The sequence below is a fragment of the Cibotium barometz genome, chromosome 19 (genome assembly GCF_041138505.1).
Source record: "Cibotium barometz isolate CiBa-2024 chromosome 19, ASM4113850v1, whole genome shotgun sequence".
Taxonomy (NCBI): domain Eukaryota; kingdom Viridiplantae; phylum Streptophyta; class Polypodiopsida; order Cyatheales; family Cibotiaceae; genus Cibotium; species Cibotium barometz.
In genome coordinates, this window is record NC_141064.1 from 768,587 (window position 1) to 788,607 (window position 20,021).

The following is a 20,021-nucleotide window of genomic DNA, read 5'->3' on the forward strand; positions in this document are numbered from 1 at the left end:
CCTCCTGACCATTCACTGTCAAAAGCCTGCCAGCATGTTTTGGCATGCATCAAGACCAAAGAATCACAAGATATTATCGTTTCCTCGGTTCGACAAGAGCCGTGCCAACTCTTCTACAACTCCTCTCGTTTAATGATTGGGTTAAGCTTTTGGCTGAGCTAGATAAGAATAAGGAAAGTCTTCAAACAATTCTCGCCATCAATGTGCCTTTGGCTGATAGTCTTAAAGATATAATTGCTTGTTTAGATTGAGGTTGGAGCTTGACTCATAGCCATAGTGCCTTTGGTGGGCTAGTTATAGGTGGTCTCTACCTTCAAAAATACTCTTTTCCTTCTCTGTTTAACGGTTTACATGCAGGTCACTACATTTACTTGGCAACATAGCCAGTGGATTCCAACTAGAATATATCTGTATGGCAAACATTGCCAAAGAGCCTAACTAAGGCTTCCCATTCTACTCAGTCTTCACACATCAATATCTTTTGGTGGGCTATAGGCTATCCACGCAAGTGGTAGCCTATCGCTCCACTTGTGCTGCGGAGCCTATGCCCGGGTCAAGGGTGGGTACACAAACACACCCCTATATTTCTCTTAAATTATACAATTTTGCTACCTAATATTTTTTTAAACTAAGGGTTTTTATTGGACCCTTGAATTTTCTAACCAGTTTCTCATAGAATTTTGGGAACTTGTGGGTAGTGTTGAACATGTTCTTTAACCCAATATTGGGTCACTTAATGACTAAAGGCTAGAATTTCTGTTTCATTCATTTTTTGGTATGAGCTGATATTTCTTTTGAGCTTCGCGTATAGCGTGCCAGACCTCTCTAAAAGATGGATCGTGCTCACATAAACCACGTAGTGACTCCAATAAATCATTCTTAAAGATTTTCATCTGGAGACCATAAATGAGTTTGGCTTTTTTATTGTTATAGAACACACACACACACACAATACACACATAATACCTGTCTCATAATGTCAAATCTTTTTTATTTATTGCTTGGGATAACCTTTTTACTTTAATGTGGGCACCAGGCTATATACTTTGACTTGGAGGAGTCCCAAAATATAACTTATTGGTTAACACAATTTGAGTTACTTTATTGCTATCATATTAAACCTAACTCTGGCTCTAGAATGAGGAGATGGGTAACACTACACAGAGAAGATGATGGTGCCCTTTTTGCTTTTGGACTGCTCTATATAAGGCTCCACTATATGCCTGCAATGATGAGGCCACATGGGCTGCTGATGCATGATGATGCCTCGACTGAGGATTTGCTATAAATCAAGATAAATTTGGGGTGAGTGGCACACACTCACTAGTCTTCTTGTGTATTGCTTTAAGCTCAGGTCCCTCACTTAGCCCTTTGGGTATGTTTTGTGATCATGGCTCTATTGCTTACTATGATCGGTGCGCCTTCTTCACAGGTGCCATGTATATTTGAATTTCTGTTTTTACTTGATATGGTTGCACAATGTCTTTAATTTGGATAATGGAGCTCTATTATAAACCCTTTGCTTTTCACTAATGATTACATAGCACATAAGAGATAATTGCTTGTGGAATATGCATTACTTTTACAGACTACATGCCGTTATTTGATCTCATCAGAATGGTTACACATCTGAACTTGTGGCTTATGTACCAAATAATCTACTTGGCTTCATGATGTATGGTAAACCCTGTGGCTTACTACTTGGGGCAGATAGGGTATGACTACTGGTATGCTGTAGGTATTGTTAACATAGGAGCTCTTTATTAGGGACAGGTTAGAAATAGGTTAGAAAATTCAAGGGTCCAATAAGAACCCTTAGTTTAGAAAAATATTAGGTAGCAAAATTGTATAATTTAAGAGAGATATAGGGGTGTGTTTGTGTACCCACCCCTGACCCGGGCATAGGCTCCGCAGCACAAGTGGAGCGATAGGCTACCACTTGCGTGGATAGCCTATTGCCCACCAAAAGAAACAGGTTAGAAAATTCAAGGGTCCAATAAAAACCCTTAGTTTAGAAAAATATTAGGTAGCAAAATTGTATAAGTTAAGAGAGATATAGGTGTGTGTGTGTGTGTGTGTACCCACCCCTAACCTGGGCATAGGCTCCGTAGCCTATTGCCCACCAAAAGATATTGATGTGTGAAGACTGAGTAGAATGGGAAGCCTTAGTTAGGCTCTTTGGCAATGTTTGCCATACATATATATTCCAGTTGGAATCCACTGACTATGTTGCCAGGTAAATGTAGTGACCTGCATTCAAACCGTTAAACACAGAAGGAAAAGAGTATTTTTGAAGGTAGAGACCACCTATAACTAGCCCACCAAAGGCACTATGGCTATGAGTCAAGCTCTAACCTCAATCTAAACAAGCAATTATATCTTTAAGACTATTGGGCCAGAGGCACATTGATGGCGAGAATTGTTTGAAGACTCTTCTTATCCTTATCTAGCTCAGCCAAAAGCTTAACCCAATCATTAAAGGACAGGAGTTGTAGAAAAGAGCCATGTTGGCACGGCTCTTGTAGAACTGAGGACACGATAATATCTTGTGCTTCTTCGGTCTTGATGCATGCCAAAGCATGCTGTTGGCAGGCTTTTGACGGTGAATGGTCAGGAGGAATCTTTGACCCTCTGAAAAGGGGTAAAATCTATGAGACATAAAACATAGTATTAGTCAAAATAAAGGTACTATTGAAGCTAGACTTCCTAAAACCAGCCAACATAAGGTCACCATTGCTGTGAGCCAAGCTCCAACCTCAATCGTCATACAATTCAATCTTTAAGACTATCGAGGCTAAAAGCACAATGATAGCGAGAATTGTATAAATATGGCTGAGGTATAAAGAGTTTGAGTATGAGTATGTTTGACTATCTCCAAAGAGAGTAGCCCCTGTAGCTAGAGTGTGTGTGTTTTTGTCTTGAACATAATACAATACCCTACAGCTGAATACCAAATTCAAAAGACACTCTATACTCAAGATATGAATGGAAACATGATATATTTCATCATGTGTGTAATACATCATGTTTTTGGAGCACTGAGTGTCTCAAGTAAAACTTCAAGATGAGATTTAGATCTAGTGAGAGAAAAAAAACACAGCAAGCCGAGGCAGATCCTCGGCAGAGAGAAACCCTTTTTCACACATGCAATCTGGAGAAGGTGAGTCCTGTTACCTACATCCATACAAACAGACAAACCAAAGTGTTAGTCTGGATGTGTTTTGCAGGTGTCAGGTGACTCAACCACTTGTCAGCAATGTCACTCAACACTACACATGTCATAGGTCTCTATATAGTAAAGAAATTCACAATACAAGGTATATCAAGAAAGCAAGCTGTACCCAATCAATGCAGCCATCGATTAGAGAAAGAGCATTGAGAAAATACCATTATCAGAATTAAGATTTCTCTTTTACCCATTAATCATTAGAAGTGAAAGTCCAGAGGACATCTATCCCAAAGAGATGAAAGCAAATAAAGTCCCTACTGTAGGAATTGTTAACATAGGAGCTCTGTATTTGCTTTCATCTCTTTGGGATAGATGTCCTCTGGACTTTCACTTCTAATGATTAATGGGTAAAAGAGAAATCTTAATTCTGATAATGGTATTCTCTCAATGCTCTTGGTCTAATCAATGGCTGCATTGATTAGGTACAGCTTTACTATATAGAGACCTATGACATGTGTAGTGTTGAGTGACATTGATGACAAGTGGTTGAGTCCCCTAACACCTGCAAAACACATCCAGAATAACACTTTTGTTTGTCTATTTGTATGGATGCAGGAAACAGGACTCACCTTCTCCGGATTGCATGTGTGAAAAAGAGTTTCTGTGCCGCCGAGGATTTGCCTCGGCTTGTTGTGTTTTTTTCTCTCACTAGATCTAAATCTCATCTTGAAGTTTTAATTGAGAGACACAGTGCTCCAAAAACATGACATATTACACAGATGATGAAATATATCATGTTTCCATTCATATCTTGAGTGTAGAGTGTCTTTTGAATTTGGTATTCAGCTGTAGGGTATTGTATTATGTTATAAACAAAAACACACACTCTAGCTACAGAGGCTACTCTCTTTGGAGATAGTCCACATACTAATACTCAAACTCTTTATACCTCATCCATATTTATACAATTCTCGCTATCATTGTGCTTTTAGCCGATAGTCTTAAAGATTGAATTGTATGCCGATTGAGGTTGGAGCTTGGCTCACAGTCGTGGTGCCCTTATGTTGGCTGGTTTTAGGAAGTCTAGCTTCAATAATACCTTTATTTTGACTAATACTATGTTTTATATCTCATAGATTTTACCCCTTTTTAGAGGGTCAGAGATTCCTCCTTACCATTCACTGTCAAAAGCCTGCCAGCATGTTTTGGCATGCATCAAGACCGAAGAAGCACAAGATATTATCGTGTCCTCGGTTCGACAAGAGCCGTGCCAACATGGCTCTCTTCTACAACTCCTCTCCTTTAATGATTGGGTTAAGCTTTTGGCTGAGCTAGATAAGGATAAGGAAAGTCTTCAAACAATTCTCACCATCAATGTGCCTCTGGCTGATAGTCTTAAAGATATAATTGCTTGTTTAGGATTACATAACACAAAATAGATAATTGCTTGTGGAATATGCATTACTTGTACTGATCTCATCAGAATGGTTACACATCTGAATTTGTGGCTTATGTACTAAATAATGTACTTGGCTTCATGATGTATGGTAAACCCTTGGGGCAGATAGGGTCTGACTATGCTGTAGGTATTGTTAACATAGGAGCTCTGTATTAGGGACTTTAATTGCTTCCATCTCTTTGGGATAGATGTCCTCTAGACTTTCACTTCTACTGATTAATGGGTAAAAGAGAAATCTTAATTCTGATATTTTGACTAGTACTCTATTTTATGTCTCATAGATTTTACCCCTTTTTAGAGGGCCAGAGAATCAAGACCGAAGAAGCACAAGATATTATTGTGTCCTCGGTTCGACAAGAGCCGTGCCAACATGGCTCTCTTTTACAACTCCTGTCCTTTAATGATTGGGTTAAGCTTTTAGCTGAGCTAGATAAGGATAAGGAAAGTCTTCAAACAATTCTCACCATCAATGTGCCTCAGGCCGATAGTCTTAAAGATAGAATTGCTTGTTTAGATTGAGGTTGGAGCTTGACTCATAGCCATAGTGCCTTTGGTGGGCTAGGTGTAGGTAGTCTACCTTCAAAAATACTCTTTTGCTTCTGTGTTTAACGGTTTACATGCAGGTCATTACATTTACCTGGCAACATAGCCAATGGATTCCAACTGGAATATATATGTATGGCAAACATTGCCAAAGAGCCTAACTAAGGCTTCCCATTCTACTCAGTCTTCAATAGGCTATCCATGCAAGTGGTAGTCTATCGCTCCACTTGTGCGGAACCTATGCTTGGGTCACGGATGGTACACACACACACACCTATGTCTCTTTTAACTTATACAATTTTGCCACCTAATATTTTTCTAAACTAAGGGTTTTTATTGGACCCTTGAATTTTCTAACCTCTTTCTCATAGAATTTTGGGAACTTGTGGGTAGTGTTGAACATGTTCTTTAACCCAATATTGGGTCACTTAATGTGACTAAAGGCTAGAATTTTTGTTTCATTCATTTTTTGGTATGAGCTGAGATTTCTTTTTAGCTTCTCTTGGATTTTCATCTGGAGACCATAAATGACTTTGGCTTTTTTATTGCTACACACACACACAATACACACATCATACCTATCATAATGTCAAATCTTTTTTATTTATTGCTTGGGATAACCTTGTTATTACTTTAATGTGGGCACCATGCTATATACTTTGACTTGGAGGAGTCCCAAAATATAACTTATTGGTTGACATAATTTGAGTAACTTTATTGTTATCATATTAAACCTAACTTAGGCTCTACAATAAGGAGATGGGTAACACTACACAGCGAAGATGATGGTGCCCTTTTTGCTTTTGGACTGCTCTATTTAAGGCTCCACTATATGTGTGCAATGATGAGAGGCCATATGGGCCGCTAATGCATGAAGATGCCTTGACTGAGGATTTGCTATAGATCAAGACAAATGGCACACACTCACTATAGTTTGCTTGTTTATTACTTACTCAGGTCCCTCACTTAGCCCTTTGGGTATGTTTTGTGATCATGGCTCTATTTCTTACTATGATCGCTGCGCCTTCTTCATAGGTGCAATGTATATTTGAATTTCTATTTTTACCTGATATGGTTGCACAATGTCTTTAATTTGGATAATGGAGCTCTATTATAAAACTCGTTGCTTTTCACTGATGATTACATAGCACATAAGAGATAATTGCTTGTGGAATATGCATTACTTGATGCCGTTATCTGATCTCATCAGAATGGTTACACATCTGAAACTGTGGCTTATGTACTAAATAATCTACTTGGCTTCATGATGTATGGTAAACCCTCGCTTACTACTTGGGGCAGATAGGGTCTGACTACTAGTACGCTGTAGGTATTGTTAACATAGTAGCTATGTATTAGGGACTTTAATTGCTTTCATCTCTTTGGGATAGATGTCCTTTGGACTTTCACTTCTAATAATGATTAATGGTGGGTAAAAGAGAAATCTTAATTCTGATAATGGTATTCTCTCAATGCTCTTTATCTAATCAATGGCTGCATTGATTGGGTACAGCTTGCTTTCTTGATATAACTTGTGTTGTGAATTTCTTTACTATAGAGGCCTATGACATGTGTAGTGTTGAGTGACATTGATGACAAGCGGTTGAGTCCCCTTCTCTAGATTGCATGTGTGAAAAAGGGTTTCTCTGCCACGCCCAGGATCTCCTGCCTCGGCTTCGTGTTTTTTTTCTCTCACTAGATCTAAATCTCATCTTGAAGTTTTACTTGAGACACTCAGTGATCCAAAAACATGATGTATTACACAGATGATGAAATATATCATGATGTATTACACAGATGATAAAATATATCATGTTTCCATAAATATCTTGAGTATAGAGTGTCTTTTGAATTTGGTATTCAGCTATAGGGTATTGTATTATGTTCAAAATGAAAAAACACACTCTAGCTACAGGGTCTACTCTCTTTGGAGATAGTCCACATACTCATACTCAAACTCTTTATACCTCAGCCGTATTTATACAATTCTCACTATCATTGTGCTTTTAGTCGATAGTCTTAAAGATTGAATTGTATGCCGATTGAGGTTGGAGCTTGGCTCACAGCCATGGTACCCTTATGTTGGCTAGTTTTAGGAAGTCTAGCTTCAATAGTACCTTTATTTTGACTAATACTATTTTTTATATCTCATAGATTTTACCCCTTTTCAGAGGGTCAGAGATTCCTCTTGACCATTCACCGTCAAAAGCCTGCCAGCATGTTTTGGCATGCATCAAGACCGAAGAAGCACAAGATATTATCGTGTCCTCGGTTCGACAAGAGCCGTGCCAACATGGCTCTCTTCTACAACTCCTCTCCTTTAATGATGGGGTTAAGCTTTTGGCTGAGCTAGATAAGGATAAGGAAAGTCTTCAAACAATTCTCGCCATCAATGTGCCTCTGGCCGATAGTCTTAAAAGATAGAATTGCTTGTTTAGATTGAGGTTGGAGCTTGACTCATAGCCATAGTGCCTTTGGTGGGCTAGTTATAGGTAGTCTATCTTCAAAAATACTCTTTTCCTTCTCTGTTTAACTGTTTACATGCAAGTCACTACATTTACCTGGCAACATAGCCAGTGGATTCCAACTGGAATATATATGTATGGCAAACATTGCCAAAGAGCCTAACTAAGGCTTCCCATTCTACTCAGTCTTCACACATCAATATCTTTTGTTGGGCAATAGGCTATCCACGCAAGTGGTAGCCTATTGCTCCACTTGTATGGAGCCTATGCCAGGGTCAGGGGTGGGTACACACACAAACCTATATCTCTCTTAACTTATACAATTTTGCTACCTAATATTTTTCTAAAGTAATGGTTTTTTATTGGACCCTTGAATTTTCTAACCTGTTTCTCATAGAGTTTTGGAAACTTGTGGGTAGTGTTGAACATGTTCTTTAACCCAATATTGGGTCACTTAATGACTAAAGGCTAGAATTTCTGTTTCATTCATTTTCTGGTATGAGCTGCTGAGATTTCTTTTTAGCTTCTCTTGGATTTTCATCTGGAGACCATAAGAGAGTTTGGCTTTTTTATTGCTATAGAACACACACACACACACACACACACACACACACAATACACACATCATACCTGTCATAATGTCAAATCTGACCATAAGAGAGTTTGGCTTTTTTATTGCTATAGAACACACACACACACACACACACACACACACACACACACACACACACACACACACACACACACACACACAATACACACATCATACCTGTCATAATGTCAAATCTTTTTTATTTATTGCTTGGGATAACCTTTTCAATTTAATGTGGCAGCAGGCTATATACTTTGATTTGGAGGAGTCCCAAAATATAACTTATTGGTTAACACAATTTGAGTAACTTTATTGTTATCATATTAAACCTAACTCCGGCTCTACCATGAGGAGATGGGTAACACTATACACAGAAGATGATGGTGCCCTTTTTGCTTTTGGACAGCTCTATGTAAGGCTCCACTATATGCCTGTAATGATGAGAGGCCACATGGGCTGCTGATGCATGAAGATGCCTTGACTGAGGATTTGCTATAAATCAAGACAAATTTGGGATGAGTGGCACACACTCACTAGTTTGCTTGTGTATTGCTTACTCAGGTCCCTCACTTAGCCCGTTGGGTATGTTTTGTGATCATGGCTCTATTGCTTACTATAATCGGTGCACCTTCCTTATACGTGCAATGTATATTTGAATTTCTATTTTTACCTGATATGGTTGCACAATGTCTTTAATTTGGATAATGGAGCTCTATTATAAAACCCTTTGCTTTTCACTAATGATTACATAGCACATAAGAGATAATTGCTTGTGGAATATGCATTACTTGTATAGACTACATGCCGTTATCTGATCTCATCAGAATGGTTACACATCTGAACCTGTGGCTTATGTACTAAATAAACTACTTGGCTTCATGATGTATGGTAAACCCTGGCTTACTACTTGTGGTAGATAGGGTATGAGTACTAGTATGCTGTAGGTATTGTTAACATAGGAGCTCTGTATTAGGGACTTTATTTGCTTTCATCTCTTTGGGATAGATGACCTCTGGACTTTCACTTCTAATGATTAATGGGTAAAAGAGAAATCTTAATTCTGATAATGGTATTCTCTCAATGCTCTTGGTCTTATCAATGGCTGCATTGATTGGGTACAGCTTGCTTTCTTGATATAACTTGTGTTGTGAATTTCTTTACTATATAGAGACCTATGACATGTGTAGTGTTGAGTGACATTGATGACAAGTGGTTGAGTCCCCTGACACCTGCAAAACACATCCAGACTAACACTTTTGTTTGTCTGTTTGTATGGATGCAGGAAACAGGACTCACCCTCTCCGGATTGCATGTGTGAAAAAGGGTTTCTGTGTCGCCGAGGATTTGCCTTGGCTTGTTGTGTTTTTTTTCTCTCACTAGATCTAAATCTCATCTTGAAGTTTTAATTGAGACATGCAGTGCTCCAAAACATGACATATTACATAGATGATGAAATATATCATGTTTCCATTCATATCTTGAGTATAGAGTGTCTTTTGAATTTGATATTCAGTTGTAGGGCATTGTATTATGTTCAAAATGAAAACACACACTCTAGCTACTACAGGGGCTTACTCTCCTTGGAGATACTCCACATACTCATACTCAAACTCTTTATACCTGAGCCGTATTTATACAATTCTCGCTATCATTGTGCTTTTAGCCGATAGTCTTAAAGTTTGAATTGTATGCCGATTGAGGTTGGAGCTTGGCTCACAGCCGTGGTGCCCTTATGTTGGCTAGTTTTAGGAAGTCTAGCTTCAATAGTACCTTTATTTTGACTAATACTATGTTTTATGTCTCATAGATTTTACCCCTTTTTAGAGGGTCAGAGATTCCTCCTGACCATTCACCGTCAAAAGCCTGCCAGCATGTTTTGGCATGCATCAAGACCAAGAAGCACAAGATATTATCGTGTCCTCGGTTCGACAAGAGCCGTGCCAACATGGCTCTCTTCTACAACTCCTGTCCTTTAATGATTGGGTTAAGCTTTTGGCTGAGCTAGATAAGGATAAGAAAAGTCTTCAAACAATTCTTGCCATCAATGTGCCTCTGGCCGATAGTCTTAAAGATAGAATTGCTTGTTTAGATTGAGGTTGGAGCTTGACTCATAGCCATAGTGCCTTTGGTGGGCTAGTTATAGGTATCCTACCTTCAAAAATACTCTTTTCCTTCTCTATTTAACGGTTTACATGCAGGTCACTACATTTACCTGGCAACATAGCCAGTGGATTCCAACTGGAGTATATATGTATGGCAAACATTGCCAAAGAGCCTAACTAAGGCTTCCCATTCTACTCAATCTTCACACATCAATATCTTTTGGTGGGCAATATGCTATCCATTCATGTGGTAGCCTATTGCTCAACTTATGCGGAGCCTATGCCCGGGTCAGGGGTGGGTACACACACACACACCTATATCTCTCTTAACTTATACAATTTTTCTACCTAATATTTTTCTAAACTAAGGGTTTTTATTGGACCCTTGAATTTTCTAAACTAAGGGTTTTTATTGGACCCTTGAATTTTCTAACGTGTTTCTCATAGAATTTTGGGAACTTGTGGGTAGTGTTGAACATGTTCTTTAACCCAATATTGGGTCACTTAATGACTAAAGGCTAGAATATCTGTTTCATTCATTTTTTGGTATGAGTTGAGATTTCTTTTTAGCTTTGCGTACAGCGCGCCAGACCTCTCTAAAAGATGGATCGTGCTCACATAAACCACATAGTGACTCCAAGAAATCATTCTTGAAGATTTTCATCTAAAGACCATAACTGAGTTTGGCTTTTTTATTGCTATAGAACACACACACACACACACACTACACACATCATACCTGTCATAATGTCAAATCTTTTTTATTTATTGCTTGGGATAACCTTTTTACTTTAATGTGGGCACATGCTATATACTTTGACTTGGAGGAGTCCCAAAATATAAATTATTGGTTAACACAATTTGAGTAACTTTATTGTTATCATATTAAACCTAACTACGGCTCTATAATGAGGAGATAGGTAACACTACACAGAGAAGATGATGGTGCCCTTTTTGCTTTCGGACTGCTCTATTTAAGGCTCCACTATATGCCTGCAATGATGAGAGGCCACATGGGCTTCTGATGCATGAAGATGCCTCGACTGAGGATTTGCTACTATAAATCAAGACAAATTTGAGGCAAGTGGCACACACTCACTAGTCTGCTTGTGTATTGCTTACTCAGGTCCCTCACTTAGTCCTTTGGGTATGTTTTGTGATCATGTGGCTCTATTGCTTACTATGATCGCTGCGCCTTCTTCACAAGTGCAATGTATATTTGAATTTTTGTTTTTACCTAATATGGTTGCAGAAGGTCTTTAATTTGGATAATGGATCTCTATTATAAAACCCTTTGCTTTTCACTAATGATTACATAGCACATAAGAGATAATTGCTTGTGGAATATGCATTACTTGTACAGACTACATGCCGTTATATCTGATCTCATCAGAATGGTTACACATGTGAACCATTCTGATCTCATCAGAATGGTTACACATGTGAACCTGTGGCTTATGTACCAAATAATCTACTTGGCTTCGTGATGTATGGTAAACCCTGGCTTACTACTTGGGGCAGATAGGGTCTGACTACTAGTATGCTGTAGGTATTGTTAACATAGGAGCTCTGTATTAGGGACTTTATTTGCTTTCATCTCTTTGGGATAGATGTCCTCTGGACTTTCACTTCTAATGATTAATGGGTAAAAGAGAAATCTTAATTCTGATAATGGTATTCTCTCAATGCTCTTGGTCTAATCAATGGCTACATTGATTGGGTACAGCTTGCTTTCTTTATATAACTTGTGTTGTGAATTTCTTTACTATATAGAGACCTATGACATGTGTAGTGTTGAGTGACATTGATGACAAGTGGTTGAGTCCCCTGACACCTGAGTGACACATCAAGACTAACAATTTTGTTTGTCTTATTGTATGGATGCAGGTAACAGGACTCACCTTCTCCGGATTGCATGTGTGAAAAAGGGTTTCTCTGCCGCGCCGAGGATCTGCCTTGGCTTGTTGTGTTTTTTTTCTCTCACTAGATCTAAATCTCATCTTGAGGCTTTATTTGCTTTTATCTCTTTGGGATAGATGTCCTCTGGACTTTCCCTTCTAATGATTAATGGGTAAAAGAGAAATCTTAATTCTGATAATGGTATTCTCTCAATGCTCTTGGTCTTATCAATGGCTACATTGATTGGGTACAGCTTGCTTTCTTGATGTAACTTGTGTTGTGAATTTCTTTACTATATAGAGACCCATGACATGTGTAGTGTTGAGTGACATTGATGACAAGTGGTTGAGTCCCCTCACACCTGCAAAACACATCCAGACTAACACTTTTGTTTATCTGTTTGTATGGATGCAGGAAACAGGACTCACCTTCTCTGGATTGCATGTGTGAAAAAGGGTTTCTGTGCCGCTGAGGATCTGCCTTGGCTTGTTGTGTTTTTTTCCTCTCACTAGATCAAATCTCATCTTGATGTTTTACTTGAGACACTAAGTGCTCTAAAAATATGACGTATTACACAGATGATGAAATATATCATGTTTCCATTCATATCTTGAGTATAGAGTGTCTTTTGAATTTGGTATTCAGTTGTAGGGTATTGTGTTATGTTCAAAACAAAAACACACACTCTAGCTATAGGGGCTACTCTCTTTGCAGATAGTTCACATACTCATACTCAAACTCTTTATACCTCAGCCGTATTTATACAATTCTCACTATCATTGTGCTTTTAGTTTTTGATAGTCTTAAAGATTGAATTGTATGGCTCACAGCCGTGGTGCCCTTATGTTGGCTGGTTTTAGGAAGTCTAGCTTCAATAGTACCTTTATTTTGACTAATACTCTGTTATATGTCTCATAGATTTTACCCCTTTTCAGAGGGTTAGAGATTTCTCCTGACCATTCACCATCAAAAGCCTGCCAGCATGTTTTGGCATGCATCAAGACCGAAGAAGCACAAGATATTATCGTGTCCTCGGTTCGACAAGAGCCGTGCCAACATGGCTCTCTTCTACAACTCCTCTCCTTTAATGATGGGGTTAAGCTTTTGGCTGAGCTAGATAAGGATAAGAAAAGTCTTCAAACAATTCTCGCCATCAATGTGCCTCTGGTGGCCGATAGTCTTAAAAGATAGAATTGCTTGTTTAGATTGAGGTTGGAGCTTGACTCATAGCCATAGTGCCTTTGGTGGGCTAGTTATAGGTAGTCTATCTTCAAAAATACTCTTTTCCTTCTCTGTTTAACGGTTTACATGCAAGTCACTACATTTACCTGGCAACATAGCCAGTGGATTCCAACTGGAATATATATGTATGGTAAACATTGCCAAAGAGCCTAACTAAGGCTTCCCATTCTACTTAGTCTTTACACATCAATATCTTTTGTTGGGCGATAGCCTATCCACGCAAGTGGTAGCCTATCGCTCCACTTGTGCGGAGCCTATACCCGGGTCAGGGGTGGGTACACACACACACCTATATCTTCCTCGGCTTGTGTTTTTTTTCTCTCACTAGATCTAAATGTCATCTTAAAGTTTCACTTGAGACACTCAATGCTCCAAAAACATGACATATTACACAGATGATGAAATATATCATGTTTCCATTCATATCTTGAGTATAGAGTGTCTTTTGAATTTGGTATTCAATTGTAGGGTATTGTATTATGTTCAAAACAAAAACACACACTCTAGCTATAGGGGCTACTCTCTTTGGAGATAGTCCACATACTCATACTCAAACTCTTGATACCTCAGCTGTATTTATACAATTCTCACTATCATTGTGCTTTTAGCCGATAGTCTTAAAGATTGAATTGTATGCCGATTGAGGTTGGAGCTTGGCTCACAGCCGTGGTGCCCTTATGTTGGCTGGTTTTAGGAAGTCTAGCTTCAATAGTATCTTTATTTTGACTAATACTCTGTTTTATGTCTCATAGATTTTACCCCTTTTCAGAGGGTCAGAGGCATTCACCGTCAAAAGCCTGCCAGCATGTTTTGGCATGCATGAAGACCAAGAAGCACAAGATATTATCGTGTCCTCGGTTTGACAAGAGACGTGCCAACATGGCTCTCTTCTACAACTCCTCTCCTTTAATGATTGGGTTAAGCTTTTGGCTGAGCTAGATAAGGATAAGGAAAGTCTTCAAACAATTCTCGCCATCAATGTGCCTTTGAGTGATAGTCTTAAAGATAGAATTGCTTGTTTAGATTGAGGTTGGAGCTTGACTTATAGACATAGTGCCTTTGGTCGGTTAGTTATATGTAGTCTACCTTCAAAAATACTCTTCTCCTCTTCTGTTTAATGGTTTACATGCAGGTCACTACATTTACCTCGTAACATAGCCAGTGGATTCCAACTGGAATATATATGTATGGCAAACATTGCCAAAGGGCCTATTAAGGCTTCCCATTCTACTCAGTCTTCACACATCAATATCTTTTGTTGTGCAATAGGCTATTCACGCAAGTGGTAGCCTATAACTCCAATTGTGCAGAGCCTATGCCCCGGTCAAGGGTGGGTATACACACACACCTATATCTCTCTTAACTTATACAATTTTGCTACCTAATATTTTTCTAAACTAAGGGTTTTTATTGGACCCTTGTGGGTAGTGTTGAACATGTTCTTTAACCCAATATTGGGTCACTTAATGACTAAAGGCTAGAATTTTTGTTTTATTCATTTTCTGGTATGAGCTGAGATTTCTTTTTAGCTTCGCGTACAGCGCGCCAGACCTCTCTAAAAGATGGATGGTGCTCACATAAACCACGTAGTGACTCCAAGAAATCATTCTTGAAGATTTTCATCTGGAGACCATAAATGACCTTTTTAATTGGGATGACCTATCATAATGTCAAATCTTTTTTATTTATTACTTGGGATGACCTTTTTACTTTAATGCTATATACTTTGACTTGGAGGAGTCCTAAAATATAAATTATTGGTTAACACAATTTGAGTAACTTAATTGGGATGACCTGTCATAATGTCAAATCTTTTTTATTTATTACTTGGGATGACCTTTTTACTTTAATGTGGGCACATGCTATATACTTTGACTTGGAGGAGTCCTAAAATATAAATTATTGGTTAACACAATTTGAGTAACTTTATTGTTATCATATTTAACCTAACTACGGCTCTACAATGAGGAGATGGGTAACACTACACAGAGAAGATGATGGTGCCCTTTTTGCTTTTCGGACTGCTCTATTTAAGGCTCCACTATATGCCTGCAATGATGAGAGGCCACATGGGCTTAAAGATTGAATTGTATGCCGATTGAGGTTGGAGCTTGGCTCACAGCCATGGTGTCCTTATGTCTAGCTTCAATAGTACCTTTATTTTAACTAAAACTATCTTTTATGTCTCATAGATTTTACCCCTTTTCAGAGGGTCAGAGATTCCTCTTGACCATTCACCGTCAAAAGCCTGTCAGCATGTTTTGGCATGCATCAAGACCGAAGAAGCACAAGATATTATCGTGTCCTCGGTTTGACAAGAGCCGTGCCAACATGGCTCTCTTCTACAACTCCTATCCTTTAAGGATTGGGTTAAGCTTTTGGGCTGAGCTAGATAAGGATAAGGAAAGTCTTCAAATAATTCTCGCCATCAATGTGCCTCTGGCTGATAGTCTTAAAGATTGAGATTGGAGCTTGACTCATAGCCATAGTGCCTTTGGTGGGCTAGTTATAGGTGGTCTCTACCTTCAAAAATACTCTTTTGCTTCTCTGTTTAACAGTTTACATGTAGGTCACTACATTTACCTGGCAACATAGCCAGTGGATTCCAACTGGAATATATATGTATGGCAAACATTGCCATAGAGCCTAACTAAGGCTTCCCATTCTACTCAGTCTTCACACATCAATATCTTTTGGTGGGCAATAGGCTATCCACGCAAGTGGTAGCCTATCGCTCCACTTGTGCTGCGGAGCCTCTATGCCCGGGTCAGGGGAAGGTACACACACACACCCCTATATCTCTCTTAACTTATACAATTTTGCTACCTAATATTTTTCTAAACTAAGGGTTTTTATTGGACCCTTGAATTTTCTAACCTGTTTCTCATAGAATTTTGGGAACTTGTGGGCAGTGTTGAACATGTTCTTTAACCCAATATTGGGTCACTTAATGACTAAAGGCTAGAATTTCCGTTTCATTCATTTTTTGGTATGAATTGAGATTTCTTTTTAGCTTCGCGTACAGCGTGCCAGACCTCTCTAAAAGATGGATCGTGTTCACATAAACCACGTAGTGACTCCAAGTAATCATTCTTGAAGATTTCCATCTGGAGACCATAAATGAGTTTGGCTTTTTTATTGCTATAGAACACACACACACACACACACACACACACAATACACACATCATACCTATCTCACCAATCATAGTAAGCAATAGAGCCATGATCACAAAACATACCCAAAGGGCTAAGTGAGGGACCTGAGTAAGCAATGCACAAGCAGACTAGTGAGTGTGTGCCACTCACCCCAAATTTGTCTTGATTTATAGCAAATCCTTAGTCTATATACTTTGACTTGGAGGAGTCCCAAAATATAACTTATTGATTAACACAATTTGAGTAATTTTATTGCTATCATAATAAACCTAACTCTGGCTCTAGAATGAGGAGATGGGTCACACTACACAGAGAAGATGATGGTGCCCTTTTTGGTTTTGGACTGCTCTATATCAGGCTCCACTATATGCCTGCAATGATGAGAGGCCACATGGGCTGCTGATGCATGAAGATGCCTCGACTGAGGATTTGCTATAAATCAAGACAAATTTGGGGTGAGTGGCACACACTCACTAGTCTGCTTGTGTATTGTTTACTCAGGTCCCTCACTTAGCCCTTTGGGTATGTTTTGTGATCGTGGCTCTATTGCTTACTATGATCGGTGCGCCTTCTTCACAGGTGCCATGTATATCTGAATTTTTGTTTTAACCTAATGTGGTTGCACAATGTATTTAATTTGGATAATGGAGCTCTATGATAAAACCCTTTGCTTTTCACTAATGATTACATAGCACATAAGAGATAATTGCTTGTGGAATATGCATTACTTGTACAGACTACATGCCGTTATCTGATCTCATCATAATGGTTACACATCTGAACCTGAACCTATGGCTTATGTACTAAATAAACTACTTGGCTTCATGATGTATGGTAAACCCTGGCTTACTACTTGTTGGGGCAGATAGGGTCTGACTACTAGTATGCTGTAGGTATTGTTAACATAGGAGCTCTGTATTAGGGACTTTAAGTACTAAATAAACTACTTGGCTTCATGATGTATGGTAAACCCTGGCTTACTACTTGGGGCATATAGGGCCTGACTATTAGTATGATGTAGGTATTCTTAACATAGGAGCTCTGTATTTGCTTTCATCTCTTTGGGATAGATGTCCTCTCATAATGGTATTCTCTCAATGCTCTTGGTCTAATCAATGGCTGCATTGATTGGGTACAGCTTGCTTTCTTGATATAACTTGTGTTGTGAATTTCTTTACTATATAGAGACCTATGACATGTGTAGTGTTGAGTGACATTGATGACAAGTGGTTGAGTCCCCTGACACCTGCAAAACACATCCAGAATAACACTTTTGTTTGTCTGTTTGTATGGATGCAGGAAACAGGACTCACCTTCTCTGAATTGCATGTGTGAAAAAGGGGTTCTGTGCCGCCGAGGATCTGCCTCGGCTTGTGTTTTTTTCTCTCACTAGATCTAAATCTCATCTTGAAGTTTTAATTGAGACACGCAGTGCTCCAGAAACATGACGTATTACACAGATGATGAAACATGTTTCCATTCATATCTTGAGTATAGAGTGTCTTTTAAATTTGGTATTCAGCTGTAGGGTATTGTATTATGTTCAAAACAAAAACACACACTCTAGCTACAGAGGCTACTCTCTTTGGAGATAGTCCACATACTGATACTCAAACTCTTTATACCTCAGCCGTATTTATACAATTCTCGCTATCATTGTGCTTTTAGCCGATAGTCTTAAAGATTGAATTGTATGCCGATTGAGGTTGGAGCTTGGCTCACAGCCGTGGTGCCCTTATGTTGGCTGGTTTTAGGAAGTCTAGCTTCAATAGTACCTTTATTTTGACTAATACTATGTTTTATGTCTCATAGATTTTACCCCTTTTTAGAGGGTCAGAGATTCCTCCTGACCATTCACCGTCAAAAGCCTGCCAGCATGTTTTGGCATGCATGAAGACCAAGAAGCACAAGATATTATCGTGTCCTCGGTTTGACAAGAGCCGTGCCAACATGGATCTCTTCTACAACTCCTCTCCTTTAATGATTGGGTTAAGCTTTTGGCTGAGCTAGATAAGGATAAGAAAAGTCTTCAAACAATTCTCGCATCAATGTACCTCTGGGGCTGATAGTCTTAAAGATATGATTGCTTGTTTAGATTGAGGTTGGAGCTTGACTCATAGCCATAGTGCCTTTGGTGGGCTAGTTATAGGTACTCTACCTTCAAAAATACTCTTTTGCTTCTGTGTTTAACGGTTTACATGCAGGTCACTACATTTACTTGGATTCCAACTGGAATATATATGTATGGCAAACATTGCCATAGAGCCTAACTAAGGCTTCCCATTCTACTCAGTCTTCACACATCAATATCTTTTGGTGGGCAATAGGCTATCCATGCAAGTGGTAGCCTATCGCTCCACTTGTGCAGAGCCTATGCCCGGGTTAGGGGTGGGTACAAACACACACACACACCTATATCTCTCTTACCTTATACAATTTTGCTACCTAATATTTTTCTAAACTAAGGGTTTTTATTGGACCCTTGAATTTTCTAACCTGTTTCTCATAGAATTTTGGGAACTTGTGGGTAGTGTTGAACATGTTCTAAATTTAACCCAATATTGGGTCACTTAATGACTAAAGGCTAGAATTTTTGTTTCATTCATTTTCTGCTATGAGCTGATTTCTTTTTAGCTTCGCGTACAGCGCGCTAGACCTCTCTAAAAGATGGATCGTGCTCACATAAACCACGTAGTGACTCCAAGAAATCATTCTTGAAGATTTTCATCTGCAGACCATAAATGAGTTTGGCTTTTTTATTGCTATAAAACACACACACACACAATACACACATCATACCTGTCTCATAATGTCAAATCTTTTTTTTTAATTGCTTGGGATAACCTTTTTACTTTAATGTGGGCACCAGGCTATATACTTTGACTTGGAGGAGTCCCAAAATATAACTTATTAGTTAACACAATTTGAGTAACTTTATTGTTATCATATTAAACCTAACTCCGGCTCTACAATGCGGAGATGGGTAACACTACACAGAGAAGATGATGGCGCCCTTTTTGCTTTTGGACTGCTCTATATATATAAGGCTCCACTATATGCCTGCAATGATGAGAGGCCACATGGGCTGCTGATGCATGAAGATGCCTCGACTGAAGATTTACTATAAATCAAGACAAATTTGGGGTGAGTGGCACACACTCACTAGTTTGCTTGTGTATTGCTTACTCAAGTCCCTCACTTAGACCTTTGGGTATGCTTTGTGATCATGGCTCTATTGCTTACTATGATCGGTGCGCCTTCTTCACAAGTGCCATGTATATTTGAATTTCTGGTTTTACCTGATATGGTTGCACAATGTCTTTAATTTGGATAATGGAGCTCTATAATAAAACCCTTTGCTTTTCACTAATGATTACATGCACATAAGAGAT